Here is a 19,443-nt window from a genome sequence, read left to right on the forward strand (position 1 = left end):
TACAGTCAGCTCATCAGGGCTGTGACAGGTCCATTTCTGCTGCTGCTTGCCTGAGATTGCATTATGACTCCATCGGCTGGGTCTGACAGCCAGCGAGATCATCGCTCCTGTGGTCCAACTCACAGCCTCCCTTCCTCAAACCTCTCATGCTGGAAAGCAAATTAATAATTTTGCCTGATTAATAATTCAGTGAATGAAAGAAAAGTAGCACAGTGGCCTCAATGGCTTACACAAAAGCCTCAACTGAATGTTAATTGCTTCATGATCTTAGAAAAAGAGCTTCCGGGGGAGCAGCGATAAGAAAGAAGCTTGTCTTCCATTCTCATTTAATCATGTGTCTACAGATTACCGTCTCACCCTGGACTCTACTGTGAATCTACTGCCAGTTTAAACTCAGCGTCACTCTGAGAGCATTTCTGATTACACAAGGCTATAACTATTATCAGTAACTATTATTAAACTGATGGGTCAAACATTCATTAAGGTTTAACAGTTCTGTCATTTTTCCCATTATGATTTAAGTTATTCACAATTGTTAGGCCCATGTAGATTACATCTCCACTTGGTATTAACTTGTGATCCGTTTCTGGATACAGGCGGGCCGCTATGATGCAGGACTTGGATGGGTACCACTCAAGACATCTGTCACTCCAGAGCAGCTTTTCCATCAGCTCGGAAAAACTGACATCTCTATTTCAGAATTCCATTGATTGAAACGTTTTTTGAACGTTGAACGTCTTTTGGATGTAGTGCATGCAGTGCACTGATGAGGTATATAATCTGCTACTTTCTACTGTTCCCTGTTTTTCCTGCATTCATGATTGCAGTATTTGATGTGTGTGAGAGAGTGTGATTCCCACAGAATATATTTAGTGATTATTAGGCTACCATATCATGAGGTCATCAATATTGTGCTTTCAACAGTACAGCATGGAAATTGAAGTAATATGTGTGGGGAATTAATGAAATAAAAAGGAAGGACAAAACTGGTGTGCATCACTCGTCTGAGCGGCTGACTGCAATAACAGCCTCTGCAGTGGTACTGGGACAAACTATGATAGAGTAAGAGACGTTTTCATGTTTGTTATTGTACTTATATGAATTAAATTTCTCATGCTGGTCGAGTACTGCTAGACCACTCTGTCAGGTGCATGTGGAATTCCAAGAGCAAACTTGTTTTTCACCACAGTGAAAAAATTATTTGTGATAGGCTAAACACCAGCAAGCAGAATATTTTGTTTCGTATAAACATGTTCTGGATTTTTGAAAATTATCACATCAATCTTTTTTTTTAATAGATTTTGTCATTTGGACTTTTCAGTGCTCTGAAATGATAAGACATGTTCAGATGACATGAGTCGGAAGATCCTACGCAAAACGAAACAAAGAGAAAATCTATGTGCTCACATTTTTTTCTGTATTTCCACAAATGTTGAAGGCACATTAGAGCAATTTTTGGTGAAGTGCTGACAATATCTAGTCCCTGTTGAGTCAAATGACAACTGCTGGAACTACTTCTTAGCCAACAAAAGTGTATCCATCAGTCCAGAATTTCTGTGCAGCATCTCTGGCTATAGAGTGTGTTGCCAGATACAACCTGTGAGCACACGTCTTTGTTGCTGTACATGCACAATAGTACCAAATCTGACAGCCTCACTGTCAGCAAAGGAAGCAGGATGGCCTGAAACCACACATATGGGTTTCTATATGACATTGACCAACATACCCAAAAATGTTATTTTCCTTTCATTCAATAATGACTTGGACAAGTAGTTTGAATTGAAAAATGTGTCTCCTTGAGGTGCAGCCAAACCCTCAAATTATAACTGTGGCGTTTAGATTTTTGTTCTGTGTTTCTGTTATGAATGAGAAACATGGAAGATCTTTTCAGAAAGGCCTAACAATGTCTAAGTTATCTTAAAGTCCAAAGAGTGAGATTCAGCACATGAGACTTATTTTTTAATAAGTGATCAGCGGTGACTTCTAATGTGTGAACCCATTTTTGGGGTTGACAGATGCCCTTTGGTTAAGTGACTCTGCCTGCTGAGCTAGCCCCTTGTAACATCTATCAGGCAGCCTTGAAAAAGTCAATAAAATGAGAGCCGCCTACAAATGAACACATTTACCACTTCACTCGTCTGCCTCACCTATGCAGGGCAGTGCTCCAGGGAACAGGAGAGGGACAGTCTTTGATGGCTGGCCTGATTGAAATAATGGAAAACTTTGGACCTGGAGGGGGAGGTGGAGGAGTGATCGCTCTCCTATCTGCCCCATGTGGTGCACAATGCTTCAAAGCCTGTGATCAATGGTGCCCCTATGAGCAACTCAGCATGAGATGACCAACAGGCTTTCATTACATAAGCTTCTAATGTGTTCGCTTGTGAAGAGAACAAAATTTGAAATTTAAAATGAAGTATTTCCTGTCCAGCATGTGTCTCTTGAGAGGGGTAACCAACACGGTGCCTTCAAGCACCGGGTAGCCCACAGGACACCTTAAACCTTGATTGTCTCCCAATACATTTAGCCGATTAAATGTGTAGTTTTTCTAGTGTTTCTCACACATATACTTTAATTTGGCAGTCTGTCCAGGTATATGTACGGCAGTCAAATTATATTTTGCTACCCATTTTAGCATTTTATACTTTATTTTTGAGACAATGACGACATTTGATGACCTCTGAACTGAGAAGAAAATACTGCAATGATTCATAAAGACACAAACAAAGCCTGCCATTTTCCTAATACAAGAAAGTAAGTAGCCTTCTTATTTTTATGTAGTTACGTTTTTGACTTTAAGACTTTTTGGCTCCATACGTCCAAACTCTGCAGCCTCATTGAACACAGCTAGACTGGAGAACACATGCTGTGTATCACCTCTGTGGCCTCAGAGAAGCTCTGTTGGAGCCGGGATTCATCATCCTGAAGAAGTGACACATTCATTCTTTATTTAATTCACTCTGTGGGCAATAACTACATGTATTTATGTACGGCACTTTGTCTCAGCTATGGCTGCTTAAAGTGCTTTATAAATAAAGTTGAGTTGAGTATCATTCATTCATAAAGGATGTTAACACAACTGATAATTTTCCTTAGACTTTGATTTGACTTGAATGACACTGAGCTTGTAAAATGTGCATGTTCTAAATGTTCTATACTGGAAATGTGTTTCAGCCGTGTACTCGGTTCATACTGCCTTAAGCCTTACTACAATACTACTCACAGCCGAGGGCATTCCACCACTGAGTGTGCTATTGGGCTGCTGAAAGGATGATAGTGATACCTGGATGCAACAGGCAGCACGCTTTTGTCCTTTTGATAAAGCTTGCATACGCACAAAAATGTGAAGACAAAGTTGACAGTAAACTCTAAACGTGTAAGCAAACTCTAACCCATTAACACAATCTACATGTGCTGGTTGTGAAGATCTCTGGAGAAGGCAGTGTGTGTGTGCGTGTGCGCGTGTGTGCGGCAGCATACAAAATTTGGAAGCTACAACCTATGACCTCCAAAACAAGACGATTTTCACTCACATAATTTTTGACATGTTACAAATAAATCACTGGAAAAGAACAGCAACTTTGTGATGTAAATAAAAGCATCGCTCTCGTGATACAGACAACAGATCATCAATCTCCTTTGTTTTGAGCGTATCTTTTTTGATCAATAGTCACCCAATTTACCTCCTTTCAGCACATTTGCAAGCGTACCTTCCTCTTTCACACCACAATCTTTGTCAGACTATTAATTTCACTATGAAATTGCCACAAAATCTTCATAATACCACATGTTGTTGACAAAGTTGAGGCATAATTGCAGAGCCTTCATACAGAGCAAGCTGCGGAAACATGATGCACTGTGTCCAAGGGGTGGAGACCTCTGGCTAATTTGCAGAGAGGAAATCTCAAGAGTCCAGTCTAACCTTGAGAGCCCAGCGCCCCTCCAACAGTGTCATGTTCATTTATTATGTCTGCACTTATTGGAGAGGTCACTGACCTGCCACTGCTGCTGTGTCTAGACAAGGTGGATGTCCATGCAACATCTCAGTTTCTGCCGTGACACCTCATGCCCTACAGGTGTGTATTTCAGGTCATCCTTCCAATTAGGAAGCTGACTGGTATGCAAAGGCAGCAGTTGCTCATTAAAATTATTTGACTTAATGTTACATGCTGGCCAAGCAGGATTTCCCCCCAAAAAGATACATTATTTTAGATGCTTCATTGCAACATGTCCAAATTTTGCAGTTTTTAATTGGTTTGAAGTTTGCCACATCAGAAAATGTTATCAAATTCAGTTCATTAGTTTGCTGGCATGTGTTTACATACTGTAGTATACTTCAGTTAAGTGCCTACATTTAATTCAGGGCCTAACAGCAACCGGGTCCAAACACTGACTCCAATTATAAAGAGAGGCTTGTAATTCTAGGTTAGATACTCATTTCTGACCTTTGGAACACATATCTGTTATCAAACATTCTATTCTCAAGGCCAAAACTAGGTTTGTGAAGCACTTCACCATATCCCACAGCTTTATTCAGAGAGGAAGTGTTGCTCTGTGATCGTTACATGATCTAATTATGAACCTTTGGTCAGGGGAGACAAGTAGATAAACTAGCTCTACCTCATGCTGCTGCAGCAGAAAGAGGCAGCTCAGGCATTAATACAAAGTGTCTTAAATGCAGAACATTCACTACTCTTAATACTGTTTTTTTACATTGTGGTATTGCGGACCTTTTTGATCAAAATGCACATTACAGGGACCCTCAATGTCTTTTGCAGGAATGTAGAGAAGATCATTTAGATTGTATGCCTTTGTTACTACACCTGTAAGACAGAAACCCTGTGCGAGGAACCCTGGAGTGGTGTTTGACCACATCGTGATATCACATATCACATGTGACACGTGTCACATGCTACATGCTACAGCAAGCACCCCGGTCAAGAGACTGAATGAAGACCAGAGTCACATGTTCTGACTCACCCTTAGACTAGTGTGTAACACTGCACTTGAAAACTCCAGTTATCTCTTTGTTTGACCTCCCTGAAGCCCAGACTGAGTGTCCCGATAGGCTGCCAGTCATTTTGTGACACGAGTGACAACACAAACTATCAGACCAATTATAATGATTGTCCATTCCTTCAGCTGCTGCCGAGCTGCTTCCACAGTGACAGCATGGACTCAGCGCAAACGTCACCCTTCTCAACGCCTAGCTAAGCAGAAGCTCCTGTCAAGTGATTCCACCTCATGCAGCTTCTCCAGCAACTGTGAGTAATAATCCAGTGATCTCTCTCTGCTCAAGGACTCCAAGTTACCACTCCTGTCACACCCTGTCCTATCTGCACTCAGCTAAGCAGCTGAATTCAAGACAAGCCCGCTGGTCCCTATTCCTCCGCCACTTCAACTTCACTCTTTCCTACTGTCCTGGCTCCTGCAACATCTAACCTAATGTCCTCTCCCATCTTAAAGCATTCCTGTGTAGTCGGCACTGCCTTGTGGGAAATTGATTTGATTGTCAGAGAGGCCCAACGTGTTCAACTGGATCCAGGAACTGGTCCTGTTAACTGCCCCAATCAGACCCCCATCTTCTCTTCACTAGCTGCCAGATTGTTTTCCAATCTGGCAGCTCTGTGGTGAAGATGGCTTCGCTGTTCGCTTTCCTTGGAGTGACCTCTCTCGTGAATTTAACCTCGATCCTTCTGAGGCTAACGTTTGCCTCTCTTCGCCAGTCCTGGAGCCTGCACAACCCCGAGTTCCAGCTGCTCTGCTACCTTGCCGCCCAGTCACTTGCAAGCTCAACACCAACCTCTACCACTCCAGTAACCTGAGGAACCTACATAAAATCCTGCTTATGTTTCAACCACAGAGGGTCTTAAGGGAAAAATGAAGTCATGAAGTCTGATGAGTCATCTGATATGAGACATGTTCAAAAAGATAACAGACTGAAGTGGCCACATCTCTAATCTAATTGTATTCATTGGATTGTGATTGAACAGACCAGATGTGTGGGAAGGGGTAAAACCTGATCTGTGATCGTCTGAGATAGGAACTGGGACATGAGGCATCGATACTGGATTTATCAAAGTTTAAGGACGCTTAACACTCTTTGTATGACATTGTTGGCATAACAGACATGTTTGTTTATGCACATACACAATTTGCTCATTTATTTCCCAAATCAATACAAAGGAGAAAACAAGCAAATAATATAATTTTAACTAAACAGAGTTTAATAATGTCATATTTTGTACACACTGGAAAGGTACAAACTGGGAATATTGTCCTGGTGTATATATGGTATTAGATCTAATCGGGAGATGATCATTTGTCATTTCATCACAAATAAATGCAGATGTGTGTTCACCTCTTTACCTTTACCCATAGAATAATCAGATCAGTCAGATCCACATCAAATAAAAGGGTACTTTTGTACTCAATTATAAATAGTTATCTTAGTCATTACCTCTACTTTGCTACTGCAGGTGAGACTAAATGAAGAACAGAGACAAAATTCTGGACCTCAATCATTTCTAAACCCTGGCTACGGCCCTGCACACAGACTATACAACAGTTTAATAGTGGAACAGTTGTTTCAGGTGGACACAGGTGCAATTTACTTTGTCTGGGAGAAAAAGTAGGTGAATGTAAATTTCAATCCTATTCAGATGAATCCCTCCTGCATTCAGACTGTGAGTGTGATGTATTGCATTGATCTTGCGTGAGGTCTAGAACTTACAGCTGCATCGCATGATAAGCATCAAAGGGTCGTTAAGCACTGACTCAGTAAAGATTCTGCACCTGAGGCAAGAAAATGCTCAACACAAACACCACAACAGTTAAAACTGTTCAAAACTGCCTTTATCCCTTTCATTCATGGCGCCCGCTACAGTGGACTGATATTTGGAAGACATTTTAACCATTTAAGTTGGAGTAACATGTCCCAGTCACCAAGTGGCTGATCCCCAAAGCCCTGTCCACTAATCCATCTGGTTATTACTCTTGTATCATTTTGAGATATGGCATCATCCATTCAAAATGACAGAGGGAAGATGAACTGCATCAAAGGAATTATTGTTAAATTCCTTGATTCTCAGAAACATGAAAACATCTATTTTGAATTACAGAGTGTTTTTTTTTCTTTTTTTTAAATCTTTTTTTCTTTTTTATGGTGCCAGAACTCCACGTTTTTTCTGTCACTGAAAATAAATTTGTAGAAGTTGTAAAGTTATAGGTAGTTTGTCACTATAAAACAAAGGGGACCCAAACACAAGACAGTCAGGCGGACAAGAACTAAACGTAAGTTGAGCTTTAATGACAAAAAGCTGACAAATGCAAATCCAATACTAGAAACAAGTTATCCAGGAAAAAAAGCAAAAAAAAAAAAAAAGTATAAATGGCAAACCAGGAATACGATGAAGACTCACAAACGAAAAAATCCAGAACCACACAACGGAAGAAGAAGTGAAAGGGAGACACATCAGGGCAAAACAGAACAGCAGAGTCAGGGAAACTGAACAACCTGAGCAAGAGAGAGGGCAGAACAAGGACTTCAACACACAAGGGGTGATTAACTGAGAGAGCACAGGTGAGGGTGAGAGAATGGACAAAAGGATAAAGTAGAAAGTAAGACATGACACTGGAGGATCTAACTTCATAACACAACAGGAAATAACAGAACCACAACTCGCACCGTGATACAGCTGTCACATGTAAGCTGCTTTTCAGGTCTCTGTGTTTCAGTGATAAGTGTTGTTTGATTAAGTCTAAAGTCTCAAACGCTGCTCCACTGGCAGAGCTCTGGGGTAGAGCCAACAGCCTGCTGCATCCCACTGCCTTTTAGAGCTTTGTTCAAGAGTTCTTTGTATTGCATGTGTCTTTGTGTTGGTGCTGATATATTAAGGGAATGGAGTGCTGGTCTCATACATATTTCACAGAGGAATAAACTCACTTGCTCATCTCTCACAGGCTCATGACGTCAGTGCGAGAGTACATTCAACAGCATCCTGGTGGAAAGGTCACGCTTTGTAATGCCGGTGCGATGAATGGAAAACTGTTGTTAAAGGCGCACACACTGTGATACAGTCTACCAGGAAAACATGTGTGGTGTCGAAGTCGTTCACTCAGAAAAAGACAAAGTTGTTAAGAATGACAAAAAAGAAAAAAAAAAAGATTCACCCACCTGTCACACTTCTACACACCTGGCCAATCACAGCATAAAGTAGCTTGATTTCTGGCAAGACTTTCAGGCTCAGTGCTCATTGATTGTGATTGTGATAAGATGTGGAGGGAGGGGGTTTCAGCTGCTGTTCAGGGATCTAGTAATTACTGAGTCATCAGAGCTCCAATAAATGGCTCTGCTCACTGCTTGAGTAATCTAATCATTCAGCTCTGAGACGACTGATAAAACGTATCCTCTTGAGACGCAGACCCAGCTTTACTGGTAAGAAGGGTTAAACAGCTGATATCACTATCTTTCATGTGAAACAAGATCAACAAAATGTGTGCCGTGCCGTAGATAGCCTCATCATTAGTCACTGCTCTGTGCTTTTACAAGGATCCCTGCTTTCACAGATGACTACTTTAACAAGGCGAAAACAAATGTAGGAGACAAGAGCAGCATTAGATGGGACATGGGCTGTGAAACCTGCTCAGCCCTGATGCTATCTGCCCCTGAGAGGCAGGCCTTTTCATGCTCAGTTTGAGGAAATGAAAGTCGCTTGTGCGCTTTTGATCTGGCGTGCTACCGTTTGCCTGTCCACGACATGCCATGATTAGGGAGATGAACTTTGGTGGAAATCCAAAGGTGTGATCCACTGAGTGTCACGCACGCCTTTGACTACATAACAATCTGACCTCAAGCTCCCTGAAGAGTGGAATCAGGGTGTGACAGCATGTGTGAAAATATGCTTCCAGAGAGAAAGCTGAAACCTACATGATCTTAAACACTCAACTGAACAAGAAAATAAAGAGGATTACATATCTAGGACAACATATCATACAAGTGTTGCTAACAAAAAAAGATGTTTATCAGTGCTGTTCAGAACTGACTATATGCCAGTTACAAAAGTATTCTATGAACTCTTCTATATTTAAAACTACGTGTTTGAGGTAACCAAGGAAACCAGCATTGGCTTAGCAGGAGATGGGATGTGAACCTTTGATTATGATGTCAAGGTCTGACAAGTTTGGACAAACGGGGTCTCAAGCTGGCCAAGCAATGTGAAACCAGAGACCATTGTTCTCACATCTTTACAGAGACCTGTGTCCACCACAGCATCCCAGATCAAACTCTCACTAGAGGCAGAGATGTTCACAGAAGATTCAAACACAACAAGTGCATGTACAGATGCCACAGCTGGTTTGATGTTTATGATAATGTGGAATCAAACATGAGCAGTTTGTACACTGGTCAAAGTTTACTTACAGTTGCACACAACTGTATGCTGCGCCTCTCTAAGGTCATATTTTGCGCCCATCCAATGTTAATAAGTGAGACCCCCGAGCTGAGCAGAGTTTCTGTGGAGGACAGACTCCAGATTGATGACAAAATCATGTGTTAAAACGGTTGTGTCGTGACATTAACACATAGCATGGAATATACTGTACCTATCTATACAGTATCTTCATATGTGTTTGTATAAATAACTAATTTGTTCTCATCAGCACGTCCATCCGACTACTAGTCTCTCCAAGGTCAAAGTGATAGCTCTCATTAATAATGATACGACTGCATCTAGAATCAGGATGGAGTCTCTTCGACCGCTCAGCTGTCTCATCACTGCATCAGCGGTGAAAATGACATTACTCTTTTTCCTTTTTTTAAAGAGATATAATTAAAATGACATTGTTGTCAAGAAGTCCAAAGGACAAACTAAGGCAAGGTAATTAAATCAATGGATGTAAAAAAGTACTTTAAAATTAGACATGACATGCATAAGTGAAGATAATGTAGAGGCTGCAGTGATGGCTGGCAGTAATCTATGCTTTTATAACAATCTCATTACTTAAGCAAAGCTGGATCGAGCCTTCTTTTGTGACACTGATCTCAATCGACATGAATAAGATTTAAATGCCATCCAAATAACCAGAGCCCCTCATGGCACTGATCGGTATTCAACAGAAACAGTCCAACTGCCTTGGCATGTCAATGTGCTGCCCCTTACCGAGGCCCATTTAGAAACAGACCACACACATGAAGCCGGGAAGGAGAAGGGTAGGTCCAAGACAGCCAGAGCAGACTCTGTGAACAGGATCTGAGTCATGATTCTGTGAGTAGGAGATGGAATTCTGACCAGTGGGTCGCCGATCAGTTTGCCATTGGCCAAAAGATATTAGTGTCTATAAATGACTTGATTTGCACCCATTATTCAAGGTTCAAGGTCATTCACATCATTATACAATACAGAGCTGTATCACAAACATGAAAGTGTTTAAGTCTGATTTTATCTATAGTGGTCTGACCTTCTGAGGTTCATCTCCTGGTAAGTCAGTGTTGCTGTTGCTCCTATTTGTCCATTTAATTTTCCTGCAGACACATTAGTCAGGAGCAGAATTAAACGTTTTTATGTTGACATTTTTTTTTTTTTAATGACACACTTACAGAGTGTGTGCTGTTCGCTCACATGCTAAGCTAATTGGAACTGTAACTGCTTTGAAATGGCTCCGAGTGACTTTCCTGACATGTTTAAATCAATAATGTGCTCTTTCAGATCAATGTTGAGCTCCTTAAACGTTCTCATTGCATTGTTTTGGAACGAGTCCTATTAAAATGATCAGCTGTGATCGATCAGGACCAGTTAGAAGAAGTTAAGATACAGAGAACATGTAATTGAGAACTTTCTACAATCACATAAATTCATCCTTCAAGTTACTGTACGTTTATGATCCATCAGATTTGGTCTCATTTGCAGAAGACCAATAATAAATTAATTACCAACCCAATTTCATGAATGTTTTTTGTGTAGTAGTTTGTGTTCCACAGACACATGAGAGCTGTAGAAATCACTGGAACTGAACACTAACATGATGAACATGTTCTTCACCAGTGAACGTTTGACCATGACTGTATATGAAGAGTTCATTTTCACAAATACATGACATGCTATTCTTAAAGTAAAAAACGCAAAAGCAGTTTAATAGTTCGGTTTCTATGACATGGCCCCGTTTCATGTGTGTTTCTGTACGTTACCTGGGTGTTGAAACAAAGTATCCAAGTGTGTGTGTGCGTGTGTGTGCTGGTCATCACCCTTCTAGCAGCTGGGCCATATCTAATTGTTTCTACCTTGCAGCTGCAATAGGAGCTTGCATCTACAAAACTGCTCTCCATCCACAGACACGGTGTCGAGCAGAGCAGAGCAGGGCACAGGAGACGAGAGTGGAGCAATCAATGCAGGATTCACATTGTTCCTCGCAAAAGTGAGGGGCTGTCACAAATAATTCATCAGTGTGTGAGAGAGGAAAGTGTGTTTATGTGTCTGTTGTGCATTTGCACTTGAACCTCAGTGAAAACACAGTGCTGCTTCACAAGCTGTTCTTCATGTGGTGGGGACAGGAAGTCATTTGACTGCAGGTAAATCATGGATGGTGGTCCTCTGAGATATCAATAGCCAACCACGCATATTAGTTTCAGTCAATCCTTCTGCTTCTGCCCTCTCAACATCTCAGATATTGTGTAATTAGAGCCAGTACTATGAGCATCATAATAATATGATTAAATATGATTGATTTAAGATTAATGAGGACAAGTGAGCCAATACGCCGCTGATGGACACTGAAATAAAGTAAGTCGTCAGAGCTTGAGATTCTTTGTATTCTCTGTCCGTCAGTTCTGGAGGTGAATGCAGATTAGGCTGTAATGGAAGATTCAGCAGTGTTCCCAATACTCCCACCTGTCTGTCTGCGTCTGTGGTTGGGTTCACACACAATAACGAACACACTACATTGGTTGCATATTAGATAGGCTGTCTAGGTTATCTAGCAATTAGCAATATTTCATGTAGCAGCATTATAAATGATTGTATGAGGTAGAGGACTCCCTGCCTCAGGAGTCTCCTGTCAGCCAAGACCACGGCAGTTCAGAGCCGTGTCAGCACAGACACACAGACGGTGCCGAGACAGCAGGGGACGGAGGATGTCTCTGAATGGTAGACCATGTCCCTAATTTTAATATCAAGGCTACAAAATGAAGATTTTCTTCATTAATAGCTCAGCAAGGTACAGTTTACAGCTTTGGCTTGGTTCTAGTGGAAATATGCGTATAACAGAAACTTTGTGGGCATGAAAATTAATAATCAGATAATCAGCAGGTGCAACACAGCTAAATGCAGCAGTTTACTTCATAGAGAATGTATTTTGTTAATTCAACTGTACATGTTGTTCTCCACTTTTATGAGGTCAGGTCAGGTCAAGGGGATTAGAAGTGCAGTTTTTAAGTTAAATTTTATATGTGAGGGATGTTAGATGTGTATATTTCACCTGTGACTCTGCAGGATAAGAAAATATGTATTTGTTATTAAATCTCTATTCTAACTCTGGGCAGTAACCTCTAATTTAAAAGGGGTGTTAGACATTCTGACAGCCACTCAGAGAAAGATGCTTGCATGGTGATTGTGTCAGAATGTCCCAGTCGCCTGCGCTCAGTGAACACTTTGTGCTCAGTGTGCAGTATGGTTGACTTGGATGGCCTCCAGATGTAATTGCTTTTCGTTGCAGGGATATATTGTGCTCGCACACCTTTGCTCATTATGTTGTTTCATCAAAGCATAAGCAATGTGTAATCCAATTTATCACAGCACAGATGCCATCATTTACCTTCGAGAGGACGCCGCTCGTAAAAGTGCCACTGCCCAGAGGACATGTGAGAACCACCACTGCACATTCACACAGAGCTGCAGTTTATACATGTTTATAGAGAAACGCTGCTGGTGTTATGTCACTGATGAATATCACTTCAATCCATTTAAATGAAAATAAATAAAAATAATAATAATAATCAAGTTGATCCAACAAACAGTCTCTAGTTAGCTGCAGTGTTGCAGTCTGAAGCTTGAATGTTAACAGATTTCATGGCTATCTGCCCTTTTTGTTGTTGAGATATTCAATAAAAAACACAACTATCATCTTCATGGTGCTTGAGGGAAACTCAGGGAATCACCCAGGTCACAGGCTCAAACCCTCTGCAGTCCTTAAAGAACCATACAGCCGCATTTGAAATCCCTACAACCGGGCTGCTAACATTACTTACAAGTCTGACTCTAACAGTTGGCATCACATGACTTGAGTCTGCAGGGCCTGTCTGCAAAAAATATAGGTAAGAGTGTCATCCCTGTCGCCTGTTAATATATTCCCACAACCTGTTTAGCAGGCCATAAAAGTCCTGCCGTCACTGGCACAGTGTGTGAATTGGCAGTAGCTGATGAAGCAGGACGAGTGGCACAATGATAAAAGCCTCAGAATGTGCCAAAAGGCACCCTGGTTGATCCTAGCCTTTAATCCAGCACTTTGGGGTAGACAAACAGCAATCACTGTTAGAGCCCAACAGTTCCTAACACACAGAGAGACCATCTGGATTTTGCAGGGTTGGGATAGCTTTTTAATGCACATGTTTTTCGAAGCGGTGAGGAGTTTCCTGGTTCAGTGGACGGACAAACATTGGAGAGAGAGCAATTGGACTGATGATGGGATGTATCAGAATTTCCAGCCTGGTCAGGGCCCATGGTGTTCTGATTACACTGTCAGTGCCATGTACTCCGGGTTACTGCTGAATTATATAGACTGCTGTTGCCATGTGAGGTATTACAAACACATAACTCATTCATTTCACAGGTGTCAGGTACAACGTTGTCCAGCTCTGGTAAATACAATAAAACTGCTACATTTAGATGCCCCTCCTGCATTAATAAAACATTAATTAAGACGCTGGGTAAAAATCAATCGAGCCCCTTGTCTGTTACCCATTTCATTTAAATTATGAATGTTTTGCATTTGCTGACAGCTGATTACAAAGCATGCTGACAGGGTTTTCTTAAAAGTGATTTTCAGTCTATAGATTGACGCCAGCCGTAAGGCTGAGGGACCACAGGGCGATGACAACAACAGTCAAGTCGGCTAAAACATGCAGACAGCAACCCTCAGGTTCTTTGTACACGCTGTTCTCTTTGTTTCTTCACAGCTCTGGTGAACTCTTATCAGTCAGCTGTCTCAGGCGCTGCAGCGTGTTATTGTGAGACAAGAACGACGGCGCTCTTTCTCAAACATCAAAAGCGTGAGACTCGTAACGACTGGAATACAGAGAGAAGCTTCGATAAGAAGACGGGAACTAAACTCCAAAACAACAACAGAGCTTGGTGAAGACAGTGCACATAAAGCTTCATGTCAAAGCACATTTATATTCATAGCACTAATATTGACATGCTTTTGTTCCACAAACCAACTTTTTTTTTTTTGGCTCTTGCACATTATTATCAGAAGTGGCACAGGCCCTGACAATTTGTAATTTATTTGGAGTGTCTGAGTGTACTTGCCAACAGTGAGCAGAGACAAAGAGGAAGGGCTAATGAAGAGACAGGTGCAGTGCTTTGATTGGGCGAGTAGAGGAGCCAGGTTCTGGCAGCTCGGGTGCCAACGGCTGTATCCCCATCCTGAGAAATCCTTCCAAGTAATCATCTGCTCATGTCGGTAATCCTCTTGTTGCACCAGAGGACTCCGGAGCAGGTAGCGCGTCTCTACTTGGAGATTCTGCTCACCAACAGAAACATGGAGACTGATGAGATTTTCAGACCAACTCAGAAAGTTTTATAGATTACAGATTAGGAGTGAACTGGGCAGAGGTCCATGAGCTGAGCAGCAGGAGAAGCTGGAGGAAAGACAACAAGGCAGAGCAGTTGCTCCATCTGTCCACTTCCTCCTCCTGCTCACAGAGCTGCTGCTTAATGATGATAAATACTGAAAGTCTTTGGTTAAAGATTAGTTTCCCTGTCTCTCTGTCAGTCTCACTATACTGAAGGATTGGTGCTTGATATAGTTCTGGTTAAGGGTATTTTTCATGGTTCCGCCAACACATCTGAGTTCCATTAAGCTTGTTGTTTTAATTCAGCGAGGCGAGACGCGGCACAGCTTGATACACTGTGAGACGTGACAGGATGAACATGCACACAGTGATATTTTAGACAAATAGAAAAAAAAAAAACACTTTTTTTTAAAACAGTAATTTCTTGAGTGATGAATACTGGTATGATTAGGGAACAATTGCTGTAATGGCTAATGGTAATATTCACAAATCTGCGGTAGCTTATTTTGTAGTTCTGAACACTACTTTGATACATCTTTACCTTTTAAGTGTATCTGGTGAACAGCAGCTCAGGTGGGGTGGGTGTTTTCTAGCATGGACTTAGTTCTGGTTTTGGTCTCAGCTCCTGAAGGAAGTTGTCTGTGCCTGCTGCTACCTAAAGAGGATGTTATGGAACTAAACCAGAGGACCAGAGAGCCAAACAATGAGCTCAGATGAACTCAGGAGCTAAGATTTGTTTTTGAAATGTAAAATCATCATTTACAATGTCACACTCATCTGGCATCAGTCTCATTAGCACTGTCCCGTTCCCAGTGTCTCTCCACCTGCAGCTCATCCCCTCATCTCGTTCAGTTTGTACTCAAGCCTGTGTTGTTCCTTCACTCTTTGTTGTTTTCTGTTCAGTTCTTGTCCTCACTTCACTCCTGTTGTCTCCGTACCTTCATCCTGCGTGTCTGTGTATTGTTCCCCTTGGATTCATGGTTTGTCATCCTTATTGTTTTACTGTTTGGTTGCCTGGATTGTCTTCATTGTCAGTTTGTTGGTACCTTCCTTTTTGTTGATCTCATTTTGGATTTCAGCCTTTATTAAAGCTGGCTTTTTGTTCTGCCTCTGTATCTGCATTTGAGTCCTGTTTTTGTGTACCTGAGACACACACACTCACACACACACACTGTCCTCTTTTCTCCTCCCTCCCTCTTAAGTTCATCGCACTTGAATTCTCTGACCTGTCCAGTTTAAATGCATTTGTTCAGCTCTGTATCACTGTGTATGTGACATGCTGCTTCCTGTTGTAACAAGGCTAATTCTTGACAGACAGTGTTTTATTTCAAATGAATAAACTGAGCGGGTCACTGTCAAGAATCATCAGCTCTGGGCAGTTCTGTATTTACTCATGTCAGTGATGATGGATGATGATTTGGAGATGCCCCGTGTTGAAACCATAGAAATAAACCACTTTAGTTTAATTTAATTTTGTGTATCAGGATGATGTGATAGACACGTGTTTTAACACCTTTCTTCTTCATCTGTGAAATTTCTAGGGCCGGTGCTAGAATATTTTGGGACCCTGGGTCAGATTAAGCTCTGCTGCCCCCAAATTAAGCCCATTTAATCACCCTCCAATGTTATCAGTTGGATTTTGCCACCTTATACAAAATATATTTATGCTTGCCATTATTTGTAATTTCTCATCAAAATAACTTAAAAAAATAAATAAATATCATTTTAGGTCGTTTTTGACAAACATGTACAGAGTAATAATAATCCCCAAAAGGTCTGCTAAGGGGTGATGCTGACATACCATGGCACACACACGCACACACGCACGCACGCGCGTGCACACACACACAGGTTGTGCAGACAGGATAAAGATAGGACAACAAAAGCTGTTGCTGAGAAGTTTAAAATGTCACCTGCAAATGGCAAATCAATTTGGGAGCAGACATTTCAGAAACAGTGCCATCCAACAAAATGTGAGCGGTGAATCTTCTCACTACTGTTTCCAAGTGAAAACTGAACTCAATGAGAGCGATGTGTTACTGAATAGTCAAGATGAGAAACCAATTAAAGTCTAATCCTATTACAGTATGGGTCGTGATGAACTGCTTTCGAAGTCGACCTTCATGGTCTTTTTCCCGATGAGGACAGGCTGGTGGAGCTTTGTTACTAGAATGTACAATACACATTCAGAAAGGAGTGAGAACGTCCCACACTGTGGTGTTCAGTTCAAAAGTGACTATTTGAACTGAAAGAAGAAGAAGAAATTGACCCAGCGGGGTTCAGCCTGAGTTCAGCTGTCTTCAGAGATACTGCCAGTTACTAAGCAAAGCTAACCACTTCCAGATTCAAGCTGCAAACTTAACACACAGACACAAGATCGATATCATTTTTTTCACAACACTTTCGGAAACAAAAGTAATAAGTGGGTCCATAAACATGTTTAAGCTTTAATTTGAATGCATAGAAAATGTGCTTTATTTGGTTTTGTTATTATGATCAAGGTTTAACAGTGAGCACAGTTTATTCAGAACCGTTTGTGTGGTTGGTTGTCTCTACTGTATAGTTTAAAAAAACCCTCTGTGTTCACACAGTGATGTGAGGGGTGTCCACCTTGTTTTTACTGTCTGCTGTAAGTATGTTTCTCAGAGTGCATAATGAGAATCATGATAATGATCCTTATGTAGATACATTACATTACATTACAAATACATGATGTAAATACTGAGGGGTAAGAAAACCATCAGGTGTATTTGGCAATATACAAGGGCTGTAGGTGTGTGTAATGGGACATTGCCAAGGCACAGTTTAGGCTCAAGCGATTTCACAGTGAGTTCTCAGGCCACCCTTTAACTCCTCAAGTCTCAGTGGCTCCACCCTCACAGCGTTCACCACCTCTATCTCTTTCTGACACTCTACTTGCTTCATTTTGTCTTTAATGGCAGAACCTAAGCCTCCAAACGAATACGGAAGGTGTTTTCAACCTTGTCCATTAGTTGGTTGGTTTGTCCCTTTAACTTTTGGCTAAGACTCCAGATAGAGGTGCATATCCAGGCTTTTGTTCCTCACTTTCTTTAACATTTTCATTAATTTATCCCTATAATTTACACAGATCTTGTTGTCTTGCTGACAAACCAACAAATAGACACAGCTAAAAATATAACCTCCTCGGCAGATATAAAGAAAAAAACATAAAACACCTTCAGTTGACAATAACCTAGCCAGCCCAGTTTTGACCTACCACTTGCAGCCAGGTTTATGTCTCTATCCACCAGCGGGGTTTAAAAAAGACATGTGAGGCTAAACGATGCTCTTATGTTGCTGCACTGCTGTTGACTGACAGGTATTCACGGCAGCACATCTGCTGCTGCTCGGCACTCAGTGCCAGGCCAGATGTAGCCAGCACATTTGGTGGCGTAAAGCAAACACAAAAAATGATGCTCACCATCTGTCCATGACTTCATCGGGAACGTGTGCCTCAGTCGCTGCTGATTTTGCAATGAAATGGAGAGTTACTATAAGGACACGCTACCTGCTACATTACAAAGTGTGTTACAGTAAAGTCACTAGACGAGATACATATGTAGAAATACATCCTCCTTGGTAAACTCATATAACTGCTGTATGGCTAGGATGTAAGTTTCCCTCAGCGTCCAGTATTTGTGCTAAGCTATGCTAAATATGTTGCAGATCTCTGCATTGCACTGAAAGACTGGGGACCACTTTCTAAAGAGGAACGTTTTGTATGAATTTATAATGGGGATCGATTTGAAGATTTTGAGTTGATGAAGTTTTAAAAAAATAAAATCTAACTTACAATTTCTCTGCAAAGTACTTCAATACAATGAAAAAATACGTCAGTTGACTTGACTTAAGGGTCGTGTGTTTAACTTTCAAAAACATCATCTATGTTGCTGTTACTACATAAAATGTTAATAAAGTCATTAATATACTGTCACAGGATTCTCAGAACAGCACAAGTTGGTATCTGCAATAATAAATTATTTAAATACTTTTAAGAATGTCAGTGTCTGTTTATTATATCATTGTACTGTTTATTTACACCAGTTGTAGGAACACTTTCAGCAAGAGTCTTGTTGTTATAATGACATTAAAGCTAAACTATTTAGAAATTCTTATTTTATGCCTCCCACAACAATTCCTCAGATGCAATGCGACATTATTTGTTAACTTGGTACATCCTAGATTCAAGATTTAGGCTCTGTTCAACAGTTTGAATGACAGCTTCGTCCCCAAAGCTGTCAGTCTTGCATTGAGCTCATATATAGTCCTGAATCGTCTGCTGGAGGGGAGGAGGATGAAGAGATGGTGAGCAGGATTGGTTGGGTCAAAGATGAATGTGGAGGCCCTGCCCTGCCATGCCATCGGGCCCGGTAGATGTCCTCAGCAGCCGGCAGCTGACACCATGCATGATGCATTGTGCTTTCTTTATGACCCTGTGCTGAGCCATTTGCTCCTCCCTGATGGAGCTAGCAGACCACACTGTGATGCAGTACATCAGGATGATCTCCACTGTGCACCAGTAAGAGTTCACCAGTAGGCTCTGGGGCAGTCTGCCTCTTCTCAGCCTTTTTTGTTTGATTTACAGGTTGGTGTGCTTTAATACTAGAGACCAGGGTTGGAAGTTTGTTATTTCAGGGGCA

The 19,443-nt window shown here is 41.3% G+C and overlaps 2 long non-coding RNA genes across 2 annotated transcripts in view; one reads left to right on the plus strand and one right to left on the minus strand.

Annotated features, from left to right (window-relative positions):
• Positions 1–19,443, minus strand: part of LOC119004325 — a 71,025-nt gene that overhangs the window by 38,751 nt on the left and 12,831 nt on the right. The gene's annotated exons all lie outside the window — the stretch shown is intronic.
• On the plus strand, positions 11,521–12,869 carry LOC119004328. Its single transcript, XR_005070184.1, has 3 exons — positions 11,521–11,563; positions 11,725–11,774; positions 12,786–12,869. It is a non-coding gene; the product is annotated as an uncharacterized LOC119004328 (long non-coding RNA).

The sequence above is a fragment of the Acanthopagrus latus genome, chromosome 16 (assembly GCF_904848185.1).
Source record: "Acanthopagrus latus isolate v.2019 chromosome 16, fAcaLat1.1, whole genome shotgun sequence".
In the NCBI taxonomy this organism is placed as follows: Eukaryota; Metazoa; Chordata; class Actinopteri; order Spariformes; family Sparidae; genus Acanthopagrus; species Acanthopagrus latus.